Source organism: Natator depressus, chromosome 14 (assembly GCF_965152275.1).
Source record: "Natator depressus isolate rNatDep1 chromosome 14, rNatDep2.hap1, whole genome shotgun sequence".
Lineage (NCBI taxonomy): Eukaryota > Metazoa > Chordata > Testudines > Cheloniidae > Natator > Natator depressus.
This window is the reverse complement of record NC_134247.1, coordinates 23,193,418-23,218,709: the sequence shown is the minus strand read 5'-3', so window position 1 is coordinate 23,218,709 and position 25,292 is coordinate 23,193,418. Positions and strand designations below refer to the sequence as shown.

The 25,292-nt window shown below is 49.1% G+C and overlaps 1 long non-coding RNA gene across 1 annotated transcript; it reads left to right on the top strand.

Annotated features, from left to right (window-relative positions):
- The first annotated feature begins 7,818 nt into the window (after positions 1–7,818).
- Positions 7,819–23,200, top strand: LOC141998409 (uncharacterized). The gene is made up of 3 exons (XR_012641836.1): positions 7,819–8,273; positions 20,728–20,864; positions 21,998–23,200. It is a non-coding gene; the product is annotated as an uncharacterized LOC141998409 (long non-coding RNA).
- The last annotated feature ends 2,092 nt before the right edge of the window (positions 23,201–25,292 follow it).

Sequence of the window (25,292 nt, the reverse complement as noted above, 5' to 3'; positions counted from 1 at the left end):
GTCATGTCAGCAAACAGCCCTTTGCTTCAGGGGCAGCAGAAACTGCTGTCTAGTCCTTGCAGGCTCCGGGGGTCCAAGCAGAAGAAGAGCACCTGAGATATTCCTAGGGGGGTGTTTGGCAGCAACAGGGTTTCTTTTAGCTCAGGGGCCTTGGCTCGTGTCTGTCTTTATAACCCACCTGAAGTGGGTTTGGTGGCCTCAGGGGTCCAGGTCCCCTTTAGAAATGCCCTGCAAAGCGTCCTGTCCCACTGGGAGGTAGTGCTCAGGAGTAATCAGGGTGCAAAAAGAATTGCTTTCCAAGAGTGACAGCTAGGAGTTAGGTCCCTGCCGGAGCAGTGTGTGTGTGTTGAGGGGTGGGGGGGGGGGGCATGTTCAGCAGCATGGGACCCTCACACCCTTCGGGGGCAGGACTTTTCCCAGTGATGCCACCTGAAAGAGCACAGAGATTCATCCCAGGAACAAAGACCGGAGGAAACAGCAAGGAAGCTCCCATAGGTCCGTGGTGATGTTTGTAGCTATGTAAATGTGGGGGAGATGTTCCCATTCTGCTCTCTGTGTCCATCCAGCACCTGTAACTATAGAGGGATGGATGCTCCGCTGCCCTGCGCCTTGTGCCATCAGTTAGAACAATGCACAGTGAGCATGTCCAGCGTGGCTAGACCGAAGTGGGAGTGCTGCTTTCCCTGCAACGTGCACTGGGGTAAATGGCTGCGTGAGGTGCAGGGCTTTTGTGACTCAGGCACAAAGAATCTCCCTGCCCCTCCTGGGGAGCCCAGAGGGAGAAGTGCTGTCTGAGTCAGTCCAAGATGAGTGTCACAGTCTGTGCTCTTTCTCATTGAGACTTTACATTTGTTCTTACTTGGTTGTTTTCCTTTATTTCCCCAGACTGGACAAGTGTTTTACTCTCTGTGAGCCTGATCCAAACCTGCTGCAGCCAATACAAAGACTCCCGTTCTCAGTGGGCTTTGGGTCAGGGCCTGTGCATGGTAGACATGCTCAGACACACTCCCTCACACTCATACACACCCGGGGGAAGATACTGCAATTTCTCCTTCACCTGTTGCATCCTTAGCCCCTTCCCCAGGCGAGCGCCTCTGCCCGGAGCGCTGGGTACAGATACTGGTGCCCTAGAGATACACCCTTTCCCCTTTTCCCAGAACAACAGGTGAAAGTGCAGCACAGAGAGCCAGGCCTCTGCGGAGGAAGCACAGGACGGATCCTGGAGCACATCTGACAAGAAAGCCCCCAGCCCGGCTGCCTCCCCCTTAAGAGTGAGGGGGAAGCATCCCCATGTAAATGAGTGTGCACATCTCTCTCAGGCCACCTGGCCAGTCTCCAATTCATTACTGAGCCAGAGGGTTTTATGGATCCCGTTGAGACAAGGCTCCCTACTTCCAGCTAATCACAGCCGGAGTCCTGCAGCTGCCAGCGTGTCACCTCCTATCAAGGCTTCATCTGTCTCTGCTTCTCCATGCTGGGCTCCTGGACCTTTCTCATTACTGAGGATATGGGCATCTTCTATTGCTTTCCCAGCACTGCAGAGGAAAATACAAACAGCAATCGTAGCAGCCAAAAGAAAGCTCTCCCCGCACCTCCGAGGGAATGAGCCCGGGTGGCAGCTCATGGGCAAATCCCTCTCGCTGTCTGCTGGGCACCCATCAGCATCTGCTACAGCACAGGAATAGCCAGGCTGGATCAGAACCGAGGTCCAGCTGCTACCGTATCCTGTCTCTGACAATAGCCAGCACCAGATGCTTCAGCAAAGGGTCCAGTAAACCCCACAACAGACAGATATGGGATAATCTTCCCCTGTAAAGTCTCATCCAAATCCCTAGAGGTTGGAGATTGGTTAATGCTCTGAAGCATGAGGCTTTATGTTCCTTCCAAAACACTTCTTTTAGCATGAACTGTTGTGACTCTGGAAATTCCTGTTATCCATATAATCATTCAATGCCTCATTGAATCTTGCTAGATACTTGGCTGTGATGACTTCACCTGGCAGCAAGTTCCACAGTCACTTTTCCCACATGGTGTGTAATTAATTTCCTTTCTCAGTTTTGAATTTGCCACCCTTCAGTTTCATGGAAAGCGCCCTTGTTCATGTGCAATGAGTCAGGGTGAACAGAAGCTACTGATCGCCCTTCTCTAGACCAGTCTGAATTTTATATTCTTTTATTTTATAACATTGATTAGCCCTGGGATTTGTGCTTCCACTCTCATAAATAAATGTTCACTGAATGTTTGTGAATACCAGGGGCCAGGAAACTCAGGGAAGTGGGCTGTGCATTGTACTCAGGAGGATATTCACAAATACGGGTTTGTTGTAGAGCAGTGGTTCTCAAGCAGGGGTACGTGTACCCCTAGAGGTTCTCCGAGGTCTTCCAGGGGATACATCAACTCATCTAGATATTTGCCTAGTTTTACAATAGGCTACATAAAAAGCACTAGCAAAGTCAGTACAAATTAAAAGTTCATACAGACAATGACGTGTTTATACTGCTCTATATACTATACACCAAAATGTAAGTACAATATTTATATTCCAGTTGATTTATTTTCTAATTATATGGTAAAAATGAGAAAGTCAGCAATTTGTCACAGTCAGCTGGGACACTTTTGTATTATTATGTCTGATTCTGTAAGTTTTTAAGTGAGGTGAAACTTGGGGGTACACAAGACAAATCAGACTCCTGAAAGAGGTTCAGTAATCTGGAAAGGGTGAGAGCCATTGGTGTAGAGGCCTGGTTCCCTGTGTTCTGGGAAATGGGGAAAGGATGTCTCTTTAGGACAGGGGTATCTGTACCCAGTGGTGCAAGTAGAAATCATTTCTTGCTAATACTGCACTCATGGGAGGGACACGAGGGGAGGCATGTGACCTCCCCATGTGACCCTCCATGTGACTCCTTACTGCCCCACCCCCAGCCCGGGACTCCACGGTCTGCCTGTCCCCTCTGATACCCCTCTTTGTATATACAAACATCAACATGCTTAACTACTCACTTTCCCCCCAAATATGTAGTAGTATTCAGTCTGTTTATATGGAATATGGGAGTTGGGTGAGGAGCCATTTCAGCATATGTATGACTTATTAAAAGACAAATTTTAAGTAGAACTGTATCCTAAACTGCTTTACGGTATTGTACCCAAACATTGCATTGCAATGGGGGATTCAACTTGCTTTCCAGGAACAAACTCCTGAAACTCTTACCAGCCCAAAAAGGTGGTCCATACTCTTGCAAATAGTCCCATTGTCTTCAATGGGATTGATCAAATGATTAAGGGTTTACAGAATTAGGTTCCAAGTTTGTAAATTGTTCTGGATTAAACTGACAATGCCTGAGCTGTCAGATCAGAAGGAGCTTCATTCAAATAAAGGTGGGCAAATGTGAGATAAGTCTTAGCTCCATTGCTAAGATGAGGAACATATTTTCAGCAAAGTTCTTGACAGATTCCTGAGGCAGCTGGTTTAAGGCTGTCAGTGTCCGGCATTATAATCTTCGCTTATAGTTCTCTCACCGACGAAGCTGGAAAATGAGACAATTGTTTTCTTTGTTTTGCTGCTCCAGTTCCAGTTAACAAAATGCATGTTAGACTAGTTTGGCTCGAAGAAGAATTCTAGGTACACTGGGGACAATACCTGATTCCCATCAGGCTGCAGAACTGGGCTGACATCAGAATCCAAACATCCTCTGGTCAGTGCAAGCAGAGGCATTCTTCTAATGATTTGGACTTGATGTGCTGCAGTATGGATGTCATGGATAATTCAGACCAGTGGGGAAAAACAGAATCAAAAACACTGTTTAGACACCTTCTGTCCCGTCGTCCCCCCCCCCCACACACACACCCCCCACACCCTATCTCTCTTGAGGACTCCTGACCAATGTAACAGCATAATACATATGCTAACAAACTTAAACAAAGCCTTTGTTTAAATTTGTTAGCATATGTATTGTGCTGTTAAAGCCATATAAAGAATGAATGTCCTCCCTCGCCACATTCTGCTCCTTTAAGGAGCAGAGTACAGCCCCCACCCCCGGAGGGGAGGGGTTAGCCCCAAGTCTTTCCGGTACCCCATACCCGCTAAAAATCTCTTGCCGGTACTGCGTACTGGAGGGTACCGTCCTACTTGCACCCCTGTCTGTACCCAGCACACAGAGCAGAGACACTCACCTGGAACGGATGAAGGAGAGATTGCTGTACCTTCTTCTGGGTGTGTATGAGTGTGAGGGAGTGTGCACAGCTCTGTGGGCATGAAAAATTTCAGCCTGAACAGATAGTTTGTCAAAGTTTTACACAACTGAAAACAGGGTCTTATAATGGGAAGCAGAGGACAACCTTAATAACAGGCAATTTTTAGCAGCCCCACCTATAATGACAGTAAGAATAGTAAGAACTTGTAATATAAATGTCAGACACAGTCTAAAGGACAGAGGATGCCTGAACTTTACAGCCTCTTAGATCACTGACTGTATGTTTGTTCTTAGTCACTGGAACCGACACACCTACAGCCACACTGCATACTCTTTAACAAAAACCCATTGAAGAAACTTCATCTCCTGTTGCATTTGGCTTTGCTGTAGTTCTGCTGGTCCCTAGGATTTGTTCATGCCAACCTGAGCATTGCAAGCACGGCCTGTAATGGAATGCCAGCTGTTTCCATTTCTTGCTAAAATACCCTCCGGGAGCTGTTAGCTCAGTGTTCACGTTCAGCTCAGTCCATGCTGAATATTTTCAGCGATGTTCTTGCTCACTGCAAATTTATGAATGAATGAAAATTCATTGTAGTGGATTTTATCCATACTGATCAAAGTAAGTTGCCCCAGGGCCATGGTTACTGGCATCCTGGTTTGCTCTTTCACAGGTCTGTTTGAGTGAGAATGTGATACAGTGGTAAGGTTACCAAGTAGTGACTCAGGACACTTGCATTCTAGTCCTGGCCCCGTGCCTCAGTTTCCCCATCTGTAAAATGAGGGTACCTGCTTTTTTAGCCTGTTTGAGATCCAGGCTCTAAGGATGTTGCTATCCCTGGCTCTGCCACCGGTGTGTTGTGTGTGAGATCAGGAACAGCACTTCAGTTCTCTGTGCATCAGTTTCTCCTTGTGGAAAATGAATCTAGTGATACTTAACTGCCTCCCAACCCCCTACTGTCCCCCAGCTCCTTCCCCATTTACATTTCACAGGGAGGTTGTTGTGAGGTTTAATTCACCATATCCCTAAAGGTCCTTGAGACCCTTGGATGTACAATGCCATAGACATGTGAAGAGTCCCTCTCTCCGTCAGAGCATTGAGGGCTAGAGGCCCTGAGGGAGAACCTATGGGCACTAGCCTTCCGAGCTGACGGACTGAGGAGCGTCACCTCCAATGCAAGTAGCAATCGTCTGGGTATTTCATACTCTATTTAAATGTCTGAGATGCAGCACTGGCAGCAAACACACGGAGATGGGGTTCTCTGCGGCCTTTCCTGGGTGTGTTGAAGCACAGCTTAGGACTGGTCTCCTTCGGCTCTTGGGGGCTACTAAGAAATAGCTCTCGCTGTCCCTTATAACATTCTGTTCATGTGACATCGGAGCTGGTGAAAGGTGCTAGACAGGCAGGGCTGGGATTGCTGAACTCTTTATCTACAGGGCAGGGGCAGCAGCCATGGGAGCTTCCTATGCCCCACCAACATGCTTCAGCCTTTTGTCTTTCCCTGCCCCCACTGCCAGCAGACACCCATCTTCCATACCCTCCTGTCCTGGCCCCCACTTCCCAGAACAGGCCCCCTGACGTTCTCCTTTCCCACAGCCAGGTGACAGCCCCTCTACCATATCTTGCATCCTGGTCCCCAGCCTCCCAGATCTTCCCCCACTACATCCCTGCCCCTTCTGCCCCCCAGTGCCTTCTCCCAAATCCCCCCACCTCTTTACCCTTTACACCCCATGGGATGTGTGTGGGTGGGAGTGCTTTTGGGGAGCTATCAACTTCCCATCCCTCCCTTGGACCCCTCTGCCCCATATCTCCTCCCAGGCCCCCACAACCCCCCCCCCAATGACTCCAAACCCCACCCCTGAAATCCTGCAGTCCTTATTCAACTACCCCAGCGGAAGCGCAGAGTCGCTCTGAATATATACAGGGTAACTGAGCTCAGAACTGAGCTTGGGGGCACTTTGAATGGGTGGACACCAAGAAGGCCTCAAGGTATGGCTCTGCAGTATGACGGGCCAGACTGGGATCTCACTTACGGTGACACAAATCAGTGGAGTTACAGCGGATGGGAGAGCCAAGGCAGCAGGCAGCACTTGCAAGGGGAGGAAGAGGCTGCTGGTGGGGGCAGTTTTGGTGTTTTTTACAGTTGCCGTGAAGGAAGAAGGAAAGAAAGAGCTAGACTTGGTAAAAAGGAAAAGCGAAAGTGAAGAAAACTGCTATGCTCCAGGTATGCCATGTGCCACAGAGCCTCCATCTTGATAACCCCGTCTCCAGCACCACACTTGGCTGGATCTGATTGAGACAGTGATGCTGGCCCCTGTAAGGCACCGCTAATCATGCCAGGTGCTTGTCTGGTGTGCGCTAGGTTTAAAATCCCCTGTAAAATAGCTCTTAAGTTCCCAAGATGCAGACGCAACAGACGGTGATGCTGAGAGTTTTGCTGCCTGGTAGGGAAGAGATTCCCTTCAACGATTTATTTCGTGGAGCTGCGGCTCATGCTGCCCTCCATACGTGATGCAAACTGAGCACAGGGCTTTACTGACTCTGCTGATGTTCTGTTTGGTGGGCAGGAACGGGGCAGGAATGGAAAGCCCTCTGAATCCAGCCTGATCCTGGGCTCCCCAGTCAGGAGTAAGTCAAGAGTGTAAGTAAGATCAGGCCCCTGATTTCTGCTCCGCTGCTGTGAGGGAGAGGAGGGTTTTCTTGGACTGTCCCTAGTCACCATTTGCTTCTTTCATCCGCACACTGTGGCTTTCGCTCTGCTCCTTTGTCAAGCGCTTTCCTCCTCAATAGACTGAAGATTTCTTTTTAAAAGGGTTTCTATCATGCTCTCCATAGCAACTGCATCAGCTTGCCATGAATAAATTACCTCTGACGTGACGTGGCTTATTAGAATATCGAAAATATCATTTCTGAGTCAGATCTTTCTAGTGGGAACATTTTCAGTTCACCCTCCCCCCATCCAACCCGGCCTCCCCTCTCTCTTTCTAAAGAAAATTGCATTTTTAAATCCCCTCTGCAGGCTGAAGCTGCCAAGGGCTGATTAAAAGGCAGGGTAAAGTTTCCTTTCCTGGCCTTCGGGGGCTGCTGGAGCACCGGAGAACATCTATGTAGGTGGATAGCTTGTCAGAACAGCGGAGCTAGGGCTCAGCATTGGCATTAACCTTGAAGTCTGTTGTCCTGGCATCTCCTCTTCGCACTGTTGTTTTATGTATTTTTTCAGTTACCAGCCTCCCCTCCACATTCGCTGTCTTGGCTGCTGCAAGTTGAAAGGACGTGGGACGAATTCTTCTCACCTTTACGTTGGCTGTAGCCCTTTGACTCTGGATTTACCCCAGCGTGGATGAGAATGAGATTTGGCCCTTTGGTATCTGTTTATTTCAATTCAGATAGTTTCCAGTGGGGAAATCAACATTCACTTTCTTTCAAATGAACTGGTGTCTCTAATGCCACAGTCATAGCTCGGATGTTAAGGCTGTGCCGTTCGAATGAGGTGCGGGGTGTAATGAGTTGGGTACAGATGGGCTTCAGGTTTGCAGCTCAACCCAAGCAAGTGCTGAAGTCTTGCAAGCTTGGATCCCAAACACTGCACGTCTCCTGCCCTGCACCTCTCCCGAGATCAGCTGTTCTCCCGAGATCAGCTGTTCTTGCAGGAGACTGCTTCTATAACCTGCACCCAAAGCAGATCAGGATAACAGGGCCTGGTCCCTTTAAGGGGGCATAAGTCCAGTTCACCTGTAACTAATTAGCCACCTCCCAATGCGGCCAGGTCAAAGGCAGGTTATATATAAAACCCCAGGCAGTGGGGAGGAAGACAAGGCAAGATGAGGGAGGGAACTGTGTGAAATCCCCCTCCCCCCAGGGAGCAGGAGCTGCTGTGGGGAAGAGCTGGCACAGAGGAAGAGCTGTCAAGAGCTGGTGAGACAGGACTGTCTGGAGCTGGGGGACCCTACTGAGCAGAAGGCTCATGTGGTAGCCCCTGAGCAATGGGGAAGATGCAGATCAGCCAGAGGCTGGCTGATCCCAAGAGAAGAAGTCGTCTGGAGGAGCTGCCAGGAGTGTAGGACTTGCAGGTAGACAGCCCTGAGGTGAGGGTTGTGGGGGAAGAGTTGTAAAGAGCTTGGAGAATGGCCAGCAGGGTGGGGGCCCTGGAATGGGAGGGGGCACAGGGATTACCCTCTCTCAGGGAGGTAACTTGCAGAGTGTGTGTCCTGCAAAAGGGAAAGCAGAACTGGAGAAGTGCTGCCTTTTTAACTTTGGGGTTGGTGACCTGTTCCACTCTGAGGTACCTGTGAATAGAGGCACTTGTGTTAACCTGTAAACAGGACTTTTATTAAACTCTGGGAGGGACATTGTTCCTTTCCTGGACTAGTCAGATGACTGCTGGCCTGGATGCCTCAGGGGACTGAAGGGGAAACTGAGACAAGATGTATCTATTGCTCTGTGGATGGCCACTTGAGGGGGTTCTGGTGGGGCGAGCCCTATGACAGGGCCTCTGTTGCTTGGGATCTGACCCAGCCTCCAAGGCACCGGGGCAGCTTTGGATCAGGGGGTTCACATCTGGGCTTTCACTTTAGATCCATCTCTCATTTTGATTCAAGATGAGCTTAGAAAGCTGGGTGTGGGTTTCGCAGAACCTCCTCAGAACCAAACCCGTCCCAAAGCCTGGGGCAGTTGAACACTGGTTCCACTGTATCCAAATTGCTGCATTTCTGGAAAGTTCAAGATAAAGGTTTGGTCTGAGCCATTTGAACATTTCTATTTGACTGAAGAGCTTGTTTGCAAAGCCTTGAGTTTGCTGAGTTCTCTATTGTCACGCACAGGCTGAAAGGGATCTTTCCCACCCTGTGGCCATCCATGGAAATCTAGAACTCCTTGGAGCTCCACGACTTGGTGATTGCAAGGGAACGATGGGCCAGCCGCAGGAGGTCCAGAGCTTTGGATGGGTTTGGAAAAGCACCTAAAGCCAGATCCTCAGCTGGGGTCAATTGGCATAGGTCCATTGACTCCAATGGAGCTATGGCAATTTGAATCCGTTTAGAATCTGGCCCCTAGACTTTTGGGTGCTTCTCCAAACTATCTACACTCCTTGGGCCTGCAACATTCAGTTGGACTCTGATGATAACATGCTCTCTCCTTGCATTTCTGATACTTCCTGTTGCTGTGCCAGGCAAGTAAGTATCACAGGATCAGCCTGTTCAACTCTTGGCCTGAAGCAGGCCATGCACAGTCCGCTGTGGAAGTGGAGCATACTGGGCTGGAGGGTGAGACAGTTAATTGAAGTCATTTCCCCCCTGAAAAAGGGAGGGGCTCAGACAGTTTGTTGCAGGTTTGTGGGTCAGTGGGGGGGAAGGAGAGCAGCCTCTTAACCTAGCTGCTAGGGTTAAGGATCTAAAAGTTCTGCTGGTTTTCTGGGAGTTATTTGAAAATTCCTCAGACTCTGAAAATCCTGGGATACTTCTGGTCTTCACTGCAGTGTTAGCTCGAGTGTAACTTGAGTGTTGCCCTAACTCAGATCCCTGCCCAAATCTCTGGCTCCAGTTAAGTGCTCTTTTAAACTCAAGCTAGCTGGCCCAGCGGCACCATGGGTTAGACTTGCATGCTGCTGATGCTCCAGCTAGTAATGCAGCGGGGATGCGGCTACAGACCGCAGCTCCCGTTAGCGTAACTCGTCAGCTGCTAATGCAGTGCCTCTGGGCAGCTCAAGTGCTGTTTCGCTGTGTGGATGCTCTGACTTAAGGGGACTAAGCTGAGCTCGCTGTTGCAGTGCAGACAAGCCTGTGTCGTCACTTCTGTTCATGTCCCAGCCTGACCTTGGAAGTCACCGGTGCAGTATTACTATTATGTACGTTCTGGTAGCACAGTTGGCCTAGCTGAGGCCAGGATCCCGTAGTGGTGGGCTCTCTAGCTGTAGAAGGTAGCCCCAGCCTCAAAGAGCTTTCAGTCTCAGTAGACCAAACCAAGGGTGGAGGGGAAAGTGGGGAAGTGACTTTTCCAGGGTCACAGAGTTGACCAGTAACAGGACTGGGAACGGAACCCAGCACTCCTGATCCCCAGCCTGTATCTGAGCCACTAGGCCACACTGCACCTGCCTCTCTGGTGCAGGGCAATGAATTAAAAAGTTAAAGGGATGTCTTCCTGCCTCAGATCCAGTGTAAGTGGGTGATGAGTTTGGTTTTCTCCAGACCAGCTCCCCACACCCCAGTCTCCTGCTTCAGTCTGGAGATGAGCCTGAAACAAACCCCCAAGTTTGAGCAGCCTCAACTCAAACTTTGGGTCAGGATCTGGTTACGAATGTCCTGGCAAACCCCTGTATCTGTGATGGGCCAACCCAGAACACTGACTCTAACCCCCGAAACTTTGACGGGGAGCCACTGGGGATGGGGTGGAGGAAGAGGATTAGGAAGATGGGAGCTGAGTGACTTGGCTGCCATCCCTTGCCTGGGAATCTTCAGGCTGAATATTCTTGTTCTCAGGAGTTTTAAGGGTTAAAGGAAAATTCCGCAGTGCTCCAATGGCTCAGTGTTGTACATGTCAGGGGAGCACAGTGAGCGCATCAGAGCTTGGGGAGGGAGACGTTGTACAGATTAGTGGTGACGCAGGGCCGGCCTTGCTCTCCAGCTCTGCAAGATCGTATCGCTTTCATTTCACTTTGCCGCTGTAGAACAATAGCGCAGACACGCAATACAGCAACAGAAAGGGTTCTTCTGTCGCTGTAGTTAATCCACCTCTCCGAGCGGTGGTAGCTAGGCTGTGGGAAGAATTCTTCCATTGACCTAGCAGTGTCTACAGCAGCGCTTCGGTTGGCTTAACTATGTTGCTCAAGGCTTGACATTTTTCACAGCCCTGAGCAGAAAAGTTAGGGCGACCTAGCTTTGTCGTGTAGACCAGCCCCAAATATCTTTCTGAAGGTAAGCCTTTTATCCAGCTTCAGGGGGAAATTCTGTGGTTGTGTTGGGTCGTTGTGGTGGTCCCTTCTGGCTTTGTTCATCCCCTTCCTTCATGGGCCAGGGGGAGCAAGGGATCACCTGCATTTCCCTCAGCATGCTCCTAACACCTGCCTCTCTGCATTAAGCTAATGATGACTTATCAAATCTCATGCTTCAGGACTTCAGCTGCAGGGGTCAGGAAGGACCCACCACACCAGTGCACAATTGGTCAGATATATTCTGGGCACAAGGGTGTGTTTCACCTTCCATTGGCCATGGATGGAGACGGGCTGTCAGATGGGATGGAGTGGTGTTCTGAGGTGATACAAGGAATCCTTTCTACATGCCCGGCTAGTGGGTCTTGCTCACGTGCTCAGGGTCACCAGACTTAGCGTGAGGAAGGAATTTCTCCCCCAGGTCAGACTGACAGGGACCTTGGGATTTTTTCATCTTCCTCTGTAGCATTGGGCATGGGGTGCTTGCTGGCATCAGCTGGGTATGGCTCATCTGATCAGTTCCATGCCTTTACAGGGGTACATGGGTCACCTCACTCTCTGCAAGTGGCACACAACGCTGTAGCTTCCTGAAGACTGAAATGTTCAGGTCTAACTAAAGGCTTTGGGTGTAATACAGAGGTCTCTAAGTGAAATCCCCTGGCCAGTGGTTAGAGGAGGTTACAGGAGATTAGAACAAATGAGCTGATGGCCTTAAACTCTATGAAAAGAGCTGGGCTTCCTGGTGAGCCTGATTCATGAGTGTTCACTAAACAGTGCATTCCCTGCATGGCTGAACTACCCTTTACAGCCTTCCCTTCCGCCCCAAACAAAACAACTTGTGTTTCTTGGCAAAATAAGTTCCAGGGCCTGCTTTCGATGAATATTCAGACAAACGAAACAATGCTCAGACAAGCATTCACCAAAAAGAAAAGAAGAGGGGCTGCAAACAGAGAGAATCTATGGTTTTTACTTGAATGAACAGTGTTAGCCGATGGCCAGGGATGTTTGGTGAGGTGCCAGCTATGCCCGTTTATACCATCCGTGACTTTAACCGCTAGGACGCACTGTCCCTTCGCGGCGGGCAGCCCGGGCTAGGCTGACGGATGCCCCAAGGTCCTAACCACCCGTGACTTTAACTGCTAGAGCTCAGAGCTCCTTCGCAGCGGGCAGTCAACACTGACTGACAGGTGCCCCAATGGCAGCACTAAGAGCCTCTCCACACCCGTGACTTTAACTGCTAGAGCTCAGAGCTCCTTCGCAGCGGGCAGTCAGGATTGACTGACAGGTGCCCCAAGAGTTTGCCCCGTGGAGGCGGCACAACTCAACGCTAGGCTCTTAGTACTCTCACCTAATGGCCAGGCTTTATAGCCAAAACGGCTGAGGTTCTTTTAATTGTGTTGGCTGCTTTACAGTAAACCAGAGAAACAAGTCAGGCTTATGCATAAATGGTTACCAAAATTTATTAAACTAGATTCTAATCATGTGGTTACAAAATTGCTAGTGCCTACTTATTTAAATGTAGAGATGTTACACACACAAACAAGTTACAAAACTGAAGCTACAATCCCAAAGAAAGAAAACAAAGTATAGAGCTCTATTTCAAAATATGTGTACACTAAAGATAGGAGATCAGGTGTGGGTGCTTCTTACCCTCCTTGCATCTCTCGATTCCAGCGGTGCCAAGCCAGGATCGGTCACTCAATTCCGCGGAAAGACGAATAAGGGACAAGGCTTAGGGACCCTCTTAGCTGCAGAAGCCTTGGGAGGCTGTCACTTATCTGACCAGCAGATAGATAGTGAAAAGCACTCAAAAATCATGGTGCTGTAGGTCCCCTACTTATACCTCTGTACTCCTTTATTCTCTTTCTCCTTTCTATGCTAAATTGGGGCTGGTCTGTCGGGGTGACGCCAGCTCTCGCAAGAGTAGTTCACACTTGCAAGGGAGAAACAATAAGTTTCGACTACTGGACACTTCTTTTATCAGGGTAAATATTTTCCCACCTAGGATGTTGGTGTGTGTGCATCATGCTGTTTTAGTAGGGGCTAAGAGCCATGTCTGTCACAGCGCCTCTGCCTGCTGTGAGCCCAATTGTTGTATACGTTCCCAGAGGCACATTGTCGCAGCACACCTGTGCTTCTCTCAGCTTCAAAGGCTGTGCTGGAGTGCCCTGGTGTTTTGGCTCCCGTGTGTTTCCAGCAATGCTGGTCTGAGGGGGGGGGCTGGCTGTCTGGCTACAAACAGCCATTCATATATTTTAACATGACCCCAAACAACAACCACTATCCCACGGGAGATGGTGAGGACCAGTGGACAGCACACTGGACTTGGACCCAGGAGACCTGGGTTGTCTTTCTGGCTCTGCCACTGGCCTGCTAAGTGACCTTGGGCAAGTCATTTTCCCCTCTCTGCACCTCAGTTTCCCTATCTGTTAAATGGAAATAATAAAACTGACAACCTTCGCAAACCACTCTGAGATCTACAGATGAAAAGCAGTAGGTTTTTGGAATCTGATACTAATTTATAGTTTATTGAATAATATTTTTCAATAGTTTGGTAACCATTTCTTTAACGTTAATTAATTCATTAGTTAATTAGACTCAGACTATCATGGGACCATCATGATTATCTAGTCTGATGTCCTGCACATCGCAGGCCACAGAACCTCACCCACCCACTCCTGTCAGACCCCCTAACCTCTGCCTGAGTTACTGAAGTCCTCAAATCCTGATTTAAAGACTCCTCCATTTACACTAGTTTAAAGCTGCAAGTGGTCCATGCCCCATGCTGCAGAGGAAGGCCCTGAGTGAGGTCGTCCACATGGGGGTTTAACATGGTTTAACTTATGCACAGCAGCTTCACATCTTTAGCTGATTCACCGTAACTTTCCTGAGTGACCCTATGTAGACGTGGGCTCAGTTCCTTTTAATGCTGAAGCAGCCGAGTCTGAGTGAAAAGTTGCCATCCGGGTGCAGAGTTTGGGCTGTCACCCTAGGAGACTTCGGAACTATTACTACATTAGCCAATTAGTTATAGGCATGGGTAAAATGGCTGTTTGCATCTCTGATGGCTTCCCATCCAACTTGCCACTGGGACAATGCCCTAAATGTTTTTGGGAGTTTCCACTAGAGGCTTGAGCTACACTTCTAGGTATGCTAATACCGGTTTTGTCAGTCAGGGGCATGAAAAAGCCAGCCCCCCAGCTGACAGAGCTATGCTGACAAACCCCTTGAGCTATGCTGACAGAAGAGCGCTTCCTTGGGCATAGCTAATGTCAGTCAGAGGGGTGGTGGTCCTACACCGGCAGAAACACTCCTGGCAGCATAGACTGTATCTAACTTAGGGGGCTATGCTGCCCTAGCTGTGCCAACAGTCTATGCTCCGGAGCCTGTCTTTGTCTACACTGGCACTTTCATCACTAAAACTTTTGTCACTCATGGGTGTGAAAAAACACATCCCAAATGACACAAATTTTAGCAGCAAAAAGCACCAGCGTGGACAGCACTTTGTTGGTGGGACCTGCGCTCCCGGGGATGAAGCTACCTCCCCTTGTTGGAGGTGGTTTTATTTTGTCACTAGGAGAGCTCTCTCCCGGCGACAAGGAGTGACCACACAGCACACCTTACAATGGTGCAGTTGCAGTGGAGCAGCTGTGCCGTTGTAAAGTGGACAGTGTAGACGGAGCCTATAGCCTGAGAGTATTGCAAAGTGGTTTACAAGCATTCCTGTATTCGGCTTTGTCTACACTAGAAGGTTGTACGTCTTAAACTATGCTGGCACCATTTCTAGCCTCGCTGCCCTCTCCCAAAAGAAGGCAATAGATCCTGGACTTAACAGAGCTATTGAACCAAGGCTTTTAATCCTCCCTAAAGTCAGGGGATAAGTATCTGAATGCACAGAAGGAGCAGATCTGCTGTGCCAGAAGATGTCAATTTACGTAGTCACTGTTAGACCCAGAATCCCACTCAGGGCATTAGACATTGTTAATATTTTTCAAACACACACCCCGCCCCAACCCATTCACTTTCCTGAACCTCCAAGATTTGGAGCTTTGCTTTGGTTGCGTGATTGTACCCCACCAGTTCCCCCATCCCTGCACTGCCCTGCATAGCTGCTGCGTTAACTCGTGTGAAATTGTCACCGCACTGGTCATAGCATGGGAGTGAAAGCAAAGCTGAATGGTTAATACAATGGAAATTGTAATAACAATAGGAAGATCTTTGATCGGCTCTGCCAAGACAGCACGGGAGGTAATCCAGGCCCAGCCGAGCCTGCAGAAACAGCCTGAGGCATCCAGACTGCACAGGTGATGCAGAGCCAGGGGATCTTCTATAAAACTGTTTTAATTTTCAATTTGGCAGCTCATTTTCCCACCTGGCTTTCATCTCTTGTGAATTTCCTGCCATTAATGCCAGCCGCTGACCTCCATGGCCTGTCTTTCTCACATCCTCCTCCAGCAGCACCATGGAATCTCTTTCTTGTTATAATTGGGGTGAGCAGCCAGTTCAAGAACATTTTATTTTTAAAGTACAAAGAAGACCCTTGCCCCCGCCTCCTTGCTCCAGTCAGAAGGATCACAAATTGGAGCCGTGCTGGAGATAATCGAGCGTCTGATAGGAAACTCACGAGCGCTAGGCAACGCTCCCACAACAGCAGGCACCTCTGCACCGCATGCCTGGCGCTGAGTGTCTCCTTCAGGAGGCATTTCCTGAAGGGACACTTGGTTCAATGCAGCATGAGCACAAGCAGGGACAGAGTAGCTTGATTGTTAGTTTCTTTTGGAGCTGACTGCAGAGGCTCAAGGATCTGCTTTACAATGGGTCAGTTATTCGGGCAGCAGCAGCTGCTGTGCCGGGTAATGAGCGAGGCAGGGAACGGGTATTTTATTTTCTGAATACCCTAGTGGGTCCGAGCCTGCTGCCCTCAAAGACAACGGCAATGCTCCCGCTTGGCAAGCGTGGGAGCAGGGGTGGGCCACAGCAGCTGAATAGTGTGGGCTAAGTTCAGCCAAGATGCTGCAGGGAGGTTTGTCAGTGGCACCTGTAACTGACCCCACTTCAGGCCGTGGCCATTGGATGTCCAGAGGGGCTCAGTGCCCACACATGGAGCTGCAGTTCCAGCTTGCCATGTGCACGTTGAGGGCTGAGCACAATGGGAAACCCAGCTCTTACATGAGGTGCCTAGAGGGAACCCCCTGGGGGCAGGGGCGGGGGGAAGAGCTGCTCTCTGCACCACAAGCTCAGAGGCCAGCGCTGTGGGCACCCCCAGCCCAAGTCTCTATGGGCTCCGGCCCTTGGGGGGCCCCATTAGCACTCGCACACTCTGGGTAACACCCGGCTGCTTCACCAGGGCTGCCAGCAACAAAGGATCAAAGACACTCAACACAGCAGTTTCACCGGTTACAGCAAAATGTACCTGCCCAGCCCCTGGGGAGCCCAGCAGAGGGTACGGGGGTCCCTGTGTCTCTGCATTGTCCTCCTGCCAGCAGCCACTGCCCTCGGTCCTTCCACTTCAGCTACTGCAGCCCTGCCAGCAGCAGGGTGCGTCTGCTCAGCTCCCTGGCTCCTGCCCTGCTGCTCTCATGCTGCCTCTGGCTCCCTCCCCTGAGCCCTCTGGGCTCAGCATGTTCTTGCCATGTGGTGGGCACCATGGAGCCCTCCACTGGTTGGGTGTGGAGCTGGGTAACGCAATCCCCCTGCTGGCTAGATCCATCCCTCCAGCTCATTTGGGGAGGGGGACGGTACCCAGGAATGCTCCAGCAGGTTCATTACAGGCCTTGCTCTGCCAGGCAGGAGCCCTGTGCCTAAGAGGAAACGACCCCCATGGAGGGAATGCGCTACCCTCCCTCAGGGTCTCTGTTAAAGGAGGGAGCATCACTTCACAAGCAGGGCCCATAGCCGCTCGGGGGCCAAGGGTGCTCGGAGAGCTGGCAGAGATGCTCACTCTCTCCAGCTGAGAAAGCTCCCAGTCCACATCTTGAAGGCCTCCAAGGGAGTTCTCTGACAAAGGAGGAAGGGCAAGACTTGCCGCTCCTCCTCCCTCGGTAATGCCAATGCCCTGGGTGAGTCATGAGCAGGGATCGAACCTGGCACCTCTAGTGCCTGAACTAACCAATCTGGTTCCATTAGCCACAGCTGTAACAAGCTTATTAATGTCTGTATGGCCCAGCCACCACTAGACGGGGACAGAGCCGCCTCCCCCCCACCTTGAGTGTGTGGGGCATGTGCTTCCAAACCAGATAACAGAATCCCTCTTCATGCCAGGAAACGTAACAATCGGAACAAAGCTACCAGACTTCTGGTTTCAAGATCAGCATCATGCTTTGCAACAGACCTGTAATATCCTAAACAAACCTTATGGAATTAAGTTAAACCTTACTGAATTAGCGGTAATACCTTTGGGGAACATGTGTATGTGGCATAGTTCTCTAGTAGGGAAAGGGGGATGCTGATGAACTTCCTCCATTTTCAGCCTCTGAAGCTACCCATCTCCTGGGAGAGATATGCATATACTAGTTCAAACTGGATTCTCCAGCAGAGACCAACAGACAGTGAAAAGTCTTTTGGATAAATAGCCTGAGTTTAAGCTGATTTGGGACCTTCTTCTTAATCCAGCCAGTGGACTGGACCCTGGTCCACAGAGGGCCCCAGTCCTTAGGGGAGGATTGGAAGGACTGGGCCCACTGAGGCCCCATGAGACAGGGTGTTTGTTCTGAGCTGAAGTGATGAGCTTGTAACCACAAGGAAACCCCTTAGGGTGGGGTGTTGAAAGATGGCTCCTGCCAGAGCCCATGTGAGAGTTGGAATGAACTCTAGTGAGCTTGTTACCACATGTGTAGGTTCTTTTACTATTTCTAACAGGTTTCCTCTGGAATGCTTGTCACCGTAAGAATAAAGTAGGCTTGGTTAGAAAGAGCTGTGTGATAACTTACAGCTGTAGCAATCTCTCTGGTATCAGTCTCGGAAGCGAAAGCAGGCAGGTCTGTTTAGGCAGATTGTCTTTGCTGGGAATAACACAGTGAAGGCAGGGAACTGTTCAGCCTGGAAATACCCTAGTAAGAAAGAAAAGAAAGGCAGATCTCCACCCAGAAAGGCAAGGTCTGGGGAGCTGGAAGCTGGGAGTGGGTGCACTTGCCGAACCACTATGGGGAAGTACAGGTGCAATTGCCCTGAACTGTGACATGCTTTTCATCAGGCAAAAGCCATAGTGACATAACTCCATCTCCTCCTCTGTTAACTCTCAGTATTACGCAGTCCATTCAACTTCAGCCACCCAGGGCCACATTTGGTGCAACTCCACAGACTCACGCCTGGTCTGACACTGGGCGTTCTGCCTTACCCTGCAGGTTTCTGTATGTCATACAGCTGATTGCTCAGAATTATATTTCATTTTTTGCAGCACCAAAAAGCAAGCAGGTAACTTATTGCAAGTGTGTGGTCGAATGAAGTTATTAGTGCAACCGTGGAGCCTGTTGTTCCCCTTTGCATCCAGATAACAAGAAAACATGTGACAGCAACACAAAGAGGCAGGGCTGACGTTCAGAGACGCCACAACGCTGAATAGCATTTACCTTGAAAATATGCCAGCCATTCTTTGGCACTAATGTACACAAATGTAAAAGCACAGAACTGATAGTCCAGCAGATATTCCTGTTCTGTGCTGTAGCTATTCACAGACTTCAGTCGCCAAGGCTGTCTAGCCAGAGCCAAGTATTTGGCTTTACACAGGTGTTAACTGGAGTTATTCCTGCTTTAACCCAATGAGATAGGAGAATCAGGCCCAAATGGCACTCAGGGCTCAGATTTGAGGTCAGCGCTGAGTGATAGAGCAGATACAGTGTTCACTAATGGCCTCGTAACTAACCCCATCAATTCTCTTCCATTTCCTAGGGGGTGGGGGTCCTTAGGCTGATTCCCCTCCTCCCATTTACCACAGTAAATCAGATGCAGCTCCGTTAAAGTCAGCAGAGTTAGGTGTGAAAAGTGAGCTCAGAAAGGCAGGGTACCCTCTCCTACACACACGCACAGGAAGGTGGTGGAGCTCAATCATCAAAGACAGCCCAACATATACAATATAATCTTTTTTTCCATAATCACATGAATTTGGGGCAATCTTATGATCTTTGGGTTAGCAACATTGGGGATCCCTAAAGCTTCTGTCTCTCAGCTGCACTGCAGAGACTTTGTCTAGAGCCTTCCCCAGGCCTATCATCCCTAGGACAGGATTAAAGACAGAGTACACCCGATACTACCAGTTCCTTTGCTATTCCCAGTCTGTCAAGCCCCACCTCACTCCTTTGCAGAGCATCACTGCCAACTGTTAGCCTTTATGTACACTAATGTGGGGCCAAACATTTTCAAAATTTCAGTCTTGACAAAAAGTTTCAGCCACATGTTACCCAGAATTTTTGAAAAATCTTTCAACCAGCTGTAATAAATGTGACCATTGCACTGCAGCAATTCCCCAGCCAGTCCAAGCTGTGATGGCTTGCAGTTCCCCTAGCGTTTGTAAGGGAGGAAGGAGGGTTTTCCTTGCGAAGTTCCTATCATTGCAGACAGAATCATGGAGGAAGCTGATTTTGCCATGACTTCCTTCCTTCCATAGTCTGCTGTAGATAATATCTATAAAACTGACCGCTGGCGTGCTGACACCACTGGCTATCACACTAGGCAGTATTATCTCATTATTTCCTTGTGCTCCCCATCTCTCTGTCCATAGCCCTCTGTTGTCTCTGGTTTTATACTTGAAATTTAAACTCTTTGAGGCAGGGTCTTGCATTGTGTTCTGTGTTTGTACAGCACCTAGCACACTGGGGGCCTGGCCCATGAATGGGACTCCTAAGAGCTACCACAATACAAATAATTAATACATTATTAATAATAATTAATAGTGACAGACCCTCACCTGGTGTGTGGAGTCAATGGAGCTACACCTACTGAGAACCAAGCCCATAGCAACTATTCAGTGGGGCCAGTTGTGCTCAGCCAGGGAGATGGAGTACATGCAGTCCAGTAGGACTTGTACCTCTCTAACTCTAACTCTTGGAGGCCTTGTGACAAATGACCGAGATGCTGGCCACACATATGCTGAGCCAGATTCAGCTCTGATGGAGCAGCTGTAACCCCATTGATTCAATCTGGAGTTAAACCCACCTGGGACTTGACTATCTTGAATAGTTTTGTATCATCTGCAAATTTTGCCATCTCACTGTGTACTCCTTTTTCCAGATCATTTATGAATATGTTGACTAGGACTGGTCTCAGTACAGACCCCTGGTGGACAGCACTGTTTACCTCTCTCCATTCTGAAAACTGACCATTTATTCCTACCCTTTGTTTCCTATCGTTTAACCAGTTACTGATTCATGAGAGGACCTACCCTTTTATCCCATGACAGCTTACTTTGCTTAAAAGCCTTTGGTGAGGGACCTTGTCAAAGGCTTTCTGAAAATCTAAGTACACTATATCCACTGGGTCCCCTTTGTCCACATTCTTGTTGATCCCGTCAGAGAATTCTAGTAGATTGGTGAGGCATGATTTCCCTTTACAAAAACCATGTTGACTCTTCCCCAACAAATTATGTTCATCTATGTGTCTGACAATGTTGTTCTTTACTATAGTTTCAACCAGTTTGCCTGGTACTGAAGTCAGGCTTACCAGCCTCTAATTGCCAGGATCACCTCTGGAGCAATCCTGAACTCTGGAGCTGTGTCAGTCTGGAGCTGTCTGGATCCATTCGAGCAGGTGACACTAAGAGGTCAGAGTGCCTGGGCTGGAGGGGGTTGGAAAGGCACCCCTGGAATGGACTGGGTAGATTTATGGCTCAATTCCTAGCCCACTGGGTTACAGCTACTATCCCTGTCAGGGGAGGGATCCTGCAAAGCTGCACACCTGCGAGGATTCCCTCTGACTGCTCACACGATTCAGGGTTTGCAGGCACAGGCCCAGTTCAGAGCCCTGGCCTCAGGCCTAGCGAGGCTGTTTGAGAATTTCTACTAGCTCACAGCTAGTTTCCACTCAAATAATGCATCTGAGCCAGTACAGATACTGGGTGCCCAGAGGGATCACACATTCCCAGCATGCACTGGAGGGGCGGGGGGGTTGGCATGTGTCCCCACCCTATACAACCAGAGATGTTAGTTAGAAATGTAAAATATTCTTGCTGGAAGGTTGCAACATAACTTCATTTCATAGAATTCAGAATAAGAAAATACACAAAACGGACAAAGCAGGCTGCTCCCCGAGACAACAAGGAACAACCGTAGGTGCCAAATCCATGGGTGCTCCATGAGCACCCCTGGGGAAAAATTAATGGGTGCTCTGCACCCACTGGCAACCAAGATCCCCTCCCCTCCCCGCCCCACCTCACCTCACCTCCACCTCCTCCCCTGAGCGTGCTGCATCCCCACTCCTCTGCCTACCTCTCAGCACTTGCCACTGCAAAATAGCTGTTTTGCAGTGTAACAAGCCCCGGGAGGGACTGGGGAGGAGCGGGATCACAGCGCGCTCAGGGAAGGAGGCGGGGCTGGGGCAGGGATTTGGGGAAGGAGTAGAATAGGGGCAGGGAGGGGGTGGAGTGGGGGCGGGGACTTTGGGGAAGGGGTTGGAATGGGAGCGAGGCAGGGGTGGGAGGGGGCGGGGTAGGGAATGGAGTCAGGGCGGGGCTGGGGGCAGCAGTGGGTCAAGCACCCACTGGTGCCAGCAGCAGTCAGCACCTATGAGCACAACCCACCTCGCCTAACTCTAGGCTGTCTGTCTGCAGACTGACTTTGATTGCATGCTTCCCTACAGAATGCCCTGCCTTCAAGCAGGACCAGGAAAACCACTGAGAATTTAAAGTGATAAATCACATTTTTAACACAGTTTTCTATATACCACATCTATAAACAGGAAGATAAATGGAGTCTGATGAAAGGAAGAGCTGAAACTTTCCTATGAAGACATCAGAGAATATTCATTGACCATTGACTACAGATAGCTTTCCCTTTTTAAAACCTTTTTTATTGAACAAATAAGTGTAACAAATGTATTGTAACAAATAAGTTAGAGGACGTAATGTACAGTTTGTTCATGCACAAGCTTAGAGTGGTATGTGGAACAAAAGGATAAGAAAAAACAGCAGGGACCAAAAGCAAAGGACAATCGGCACCCAGAGATCCTGACGGCAGAAATAATCCTTGGAATATATTAGAATTTATATGCACGTTTTCACCTAGACAGACAATAGATTCAGCTCTGCTTAGAGAAACAGGAAGATGGCTGATGTAGTTTATTAAGGGTGAAACTGAATCAAAACTTTGGATGTTGAACAAAGTCAAACTTTAAAAGCTAAACTGGCTCTGGCTCTGAATTCTAAGACTGCCCTTTATACAGGATATTTGTAAGACGCAATCAAGCTCTTTTATGGAATCAGGTAGCTGAAACAATAGGAGCCTCCTCCTAAAACACAGGTACATGGCAAGACTTGAATAGAAGCTGGATCATGTGGCCCAAAGGATTTCCCTGGAGAATGGCATAGCAAACACTGGGGCTGGGACATTGGTTGGTGGAGCTGTGTGTATCTGTGTATGGGTGAGAAGCAGCAGAAGGATACAGAGAATGAGGAGAGAAGCCCCAGACACAGCCAGGCAAGTACTGCAGTGTGACTCTGGGAAAAAAAGTTGAGAGAGATTTTGGGTAAAGTGCTGGCTGAGAAGAGACTTAGAACTGTGAGCAAAGAAACAATCTCCTGTTGTTTGATTCCTACTGTGTCCAGGGAAACTGGACTTTGTACATTATTTCTTTGCAAATTAACAGGATTGCCTCAAAGAAATGCCTGACTCCATCATCAATTTCTCCTACCCACATTCCCTGAAAATTGGCTAACCGCTTGGGTCAAAAAGGAATAATGATAGAAATAGAATCTAATGCCATTGCTTTGTTTGTTAACAGAGCTGATTGACTAGTACAAAAAATGATTCACAGATGTCTTCAGGAATAAGAGCACTCAAGTTTATTGACTGCTCCTGCTAAGGTCTTTATTCAAGAACCTACAGACAGCCAGGGAGAGGTGTACATGACAAAATTCACAAGTCTTCAATGTTTCATGAATTCTCGCACAAATGTTTCATCAAAAACTTTGAAGATGAAAGCTTGTTGTTTGCTATTCCTTAAATGTTTCATCCATCCAATCAGGGAGCAGAAACAACAGCATGTGTCATAGGTGACCAATGGGAATAATGAATAGTCACTGAAGGTCAATCAGTGAAGACTTAACAAGCAACCCAGAGTCATGGGCAGTGCGTGACTCCTGGATTTGGGGAGGCTGGAAGCAAGTGCCGGAAGCTCCCTAGACGTGGGGACGGCCCACAGGTGCACAGACAGTAGCCCTTCCCCCCTGCTCTGTCCTGAGACCTGCCCCTGCTCAGCCTCCTGTCCCCCGAGACCCCACGCACACTCCACCCCTGGCCCTGCTCCGCCCCCTCCTCCGAGCCCCCCCCAAACCGTCCTCTCCATCCCTTCCTCTGAGGTCCCCCCCATCCACTGCTCGCTCCTCGGGGAGGGGGTGGAAAGGAGCGAGTGGCGGGCGGGGGGTTCTCGGGGGAAGAGGCGGAGCAGGGATGGGAAGAGGAGCAGCGCAAGTGGGGCTACGGGGAAGAGGATGAGCAGGAGCAGGGCCTTGGGGCAGGACCACGGCTCAGGTGCCCTTTCCTGGTTTCCCAGGTGTGCTGCATCCTGTTTGGGGAGGCTTAGCCTCTCCAGCCTCTTATACCTGCCGCCCATGCCCAGAATCTGGAAATGGTTCATCTCTCCCCCATTCAGTGAATGCTTACAACCAATGAGCATGTTGGTCCTGCCTGTTGGTCTAGCGCAGGGGGCTGGACTTGATGACCTCTTGAGGTCACTTCCAGGCCTACATTTCTATAAGTCTGTGTTAAATGAAAATCAGGATGGTTTGCAAAAGATTCACTTACAGGGAAAGGGGCTAAATTGATAGTGAATGTTGTACATCATGAATAGACTGGTGAGTTTTCTCACTGTAGCTTTTTGTGTGCAGTGATCAAGGAGCTCTTTTCTAAGTGGAGTACAAAAGCAACATCACCATTCTGGTGGTTGTTAGGTCTTTCCTGCAGTGGTTATAAGGAACCCAGGTTGTCTGATACTGCACCCTGATCTTTCCATACTGCAACCCATATGAAAGAGAATTTAAAGTCATGCCTGTGACAGAGATGGCAATTTCCTGCAGATTCTTGGGAGACCTTATTGAATGAAGATTAAGTATTTTTGCAGTCCATTGCATTAAATGCAAAGTTTATGTATTATTGTGGGCAAGGATTGTATGTAAGCTGTCCGGGGCTGGTGGGGGGAGATGTGATGTGAGGCCTGAGAATTCAAAGAACTGTATTGAAATTGTGCCATATGAGAATGGAGTTTTGGGACAGTAAGTGTGAAGTGGATTTCTTGGGGAATCCCTAGTGGAAATTCCCACTGCTGATTAGGCAAAAACCCAGTCATTTGAAGCTATGCCCTTATTAGAGGGGATTTGTCTGCTGATTACATGTATCTGGAGACTGGAGATCAAAAGCCAGAGCTGTATAATGAAATAGCTGAACTGCCCATGCTTCCCAAACGTAAATTGTCCAAAAATCCCCTTGCACCAGAACTTTGGGAAGACTCAACTTCCCTCCCAGGCATTGTGTCCTGGGGAATCCTCATTTGAGAATTTCAGTACACAGCAAATATTCACCATTCTGTGGTGGTTAAAGTCAGGAGGATTTGGGTTGATGTCTGCAGAGCACATTTAATGAGAATGAAAAATCAGACTCAGGCTTTTGTGTTTCACATGTTTGTGTGCAGCATGGATTTGTCTCATTATCCAGAGATTTGTCGTCATTTTTCACCGCCTGTGAATTTGGAGGTTTGATGAATGCCAGGGGAAAATGTACAGCATAGTGGGTGAGGGAATGAACCCTTCAGAAGTTGTCTACACAGTGTACAGCCAATGTGTATAACTCTACTCACTGGTGCCTTTGGTTTTCTTTGAACAGAATCCCGCCCTGTACACCCAACCTCCTTACCTCCCCCCATCCTAATGAAAAGTGCATGGGACTAAGAAGGGTGAACTGGTTAAGGTAAATGAACCTAATGCTCCCCCATTCTGCCACCAGTGTTAACTACCGTGTATCACAACGTGACTAAAAAGTCA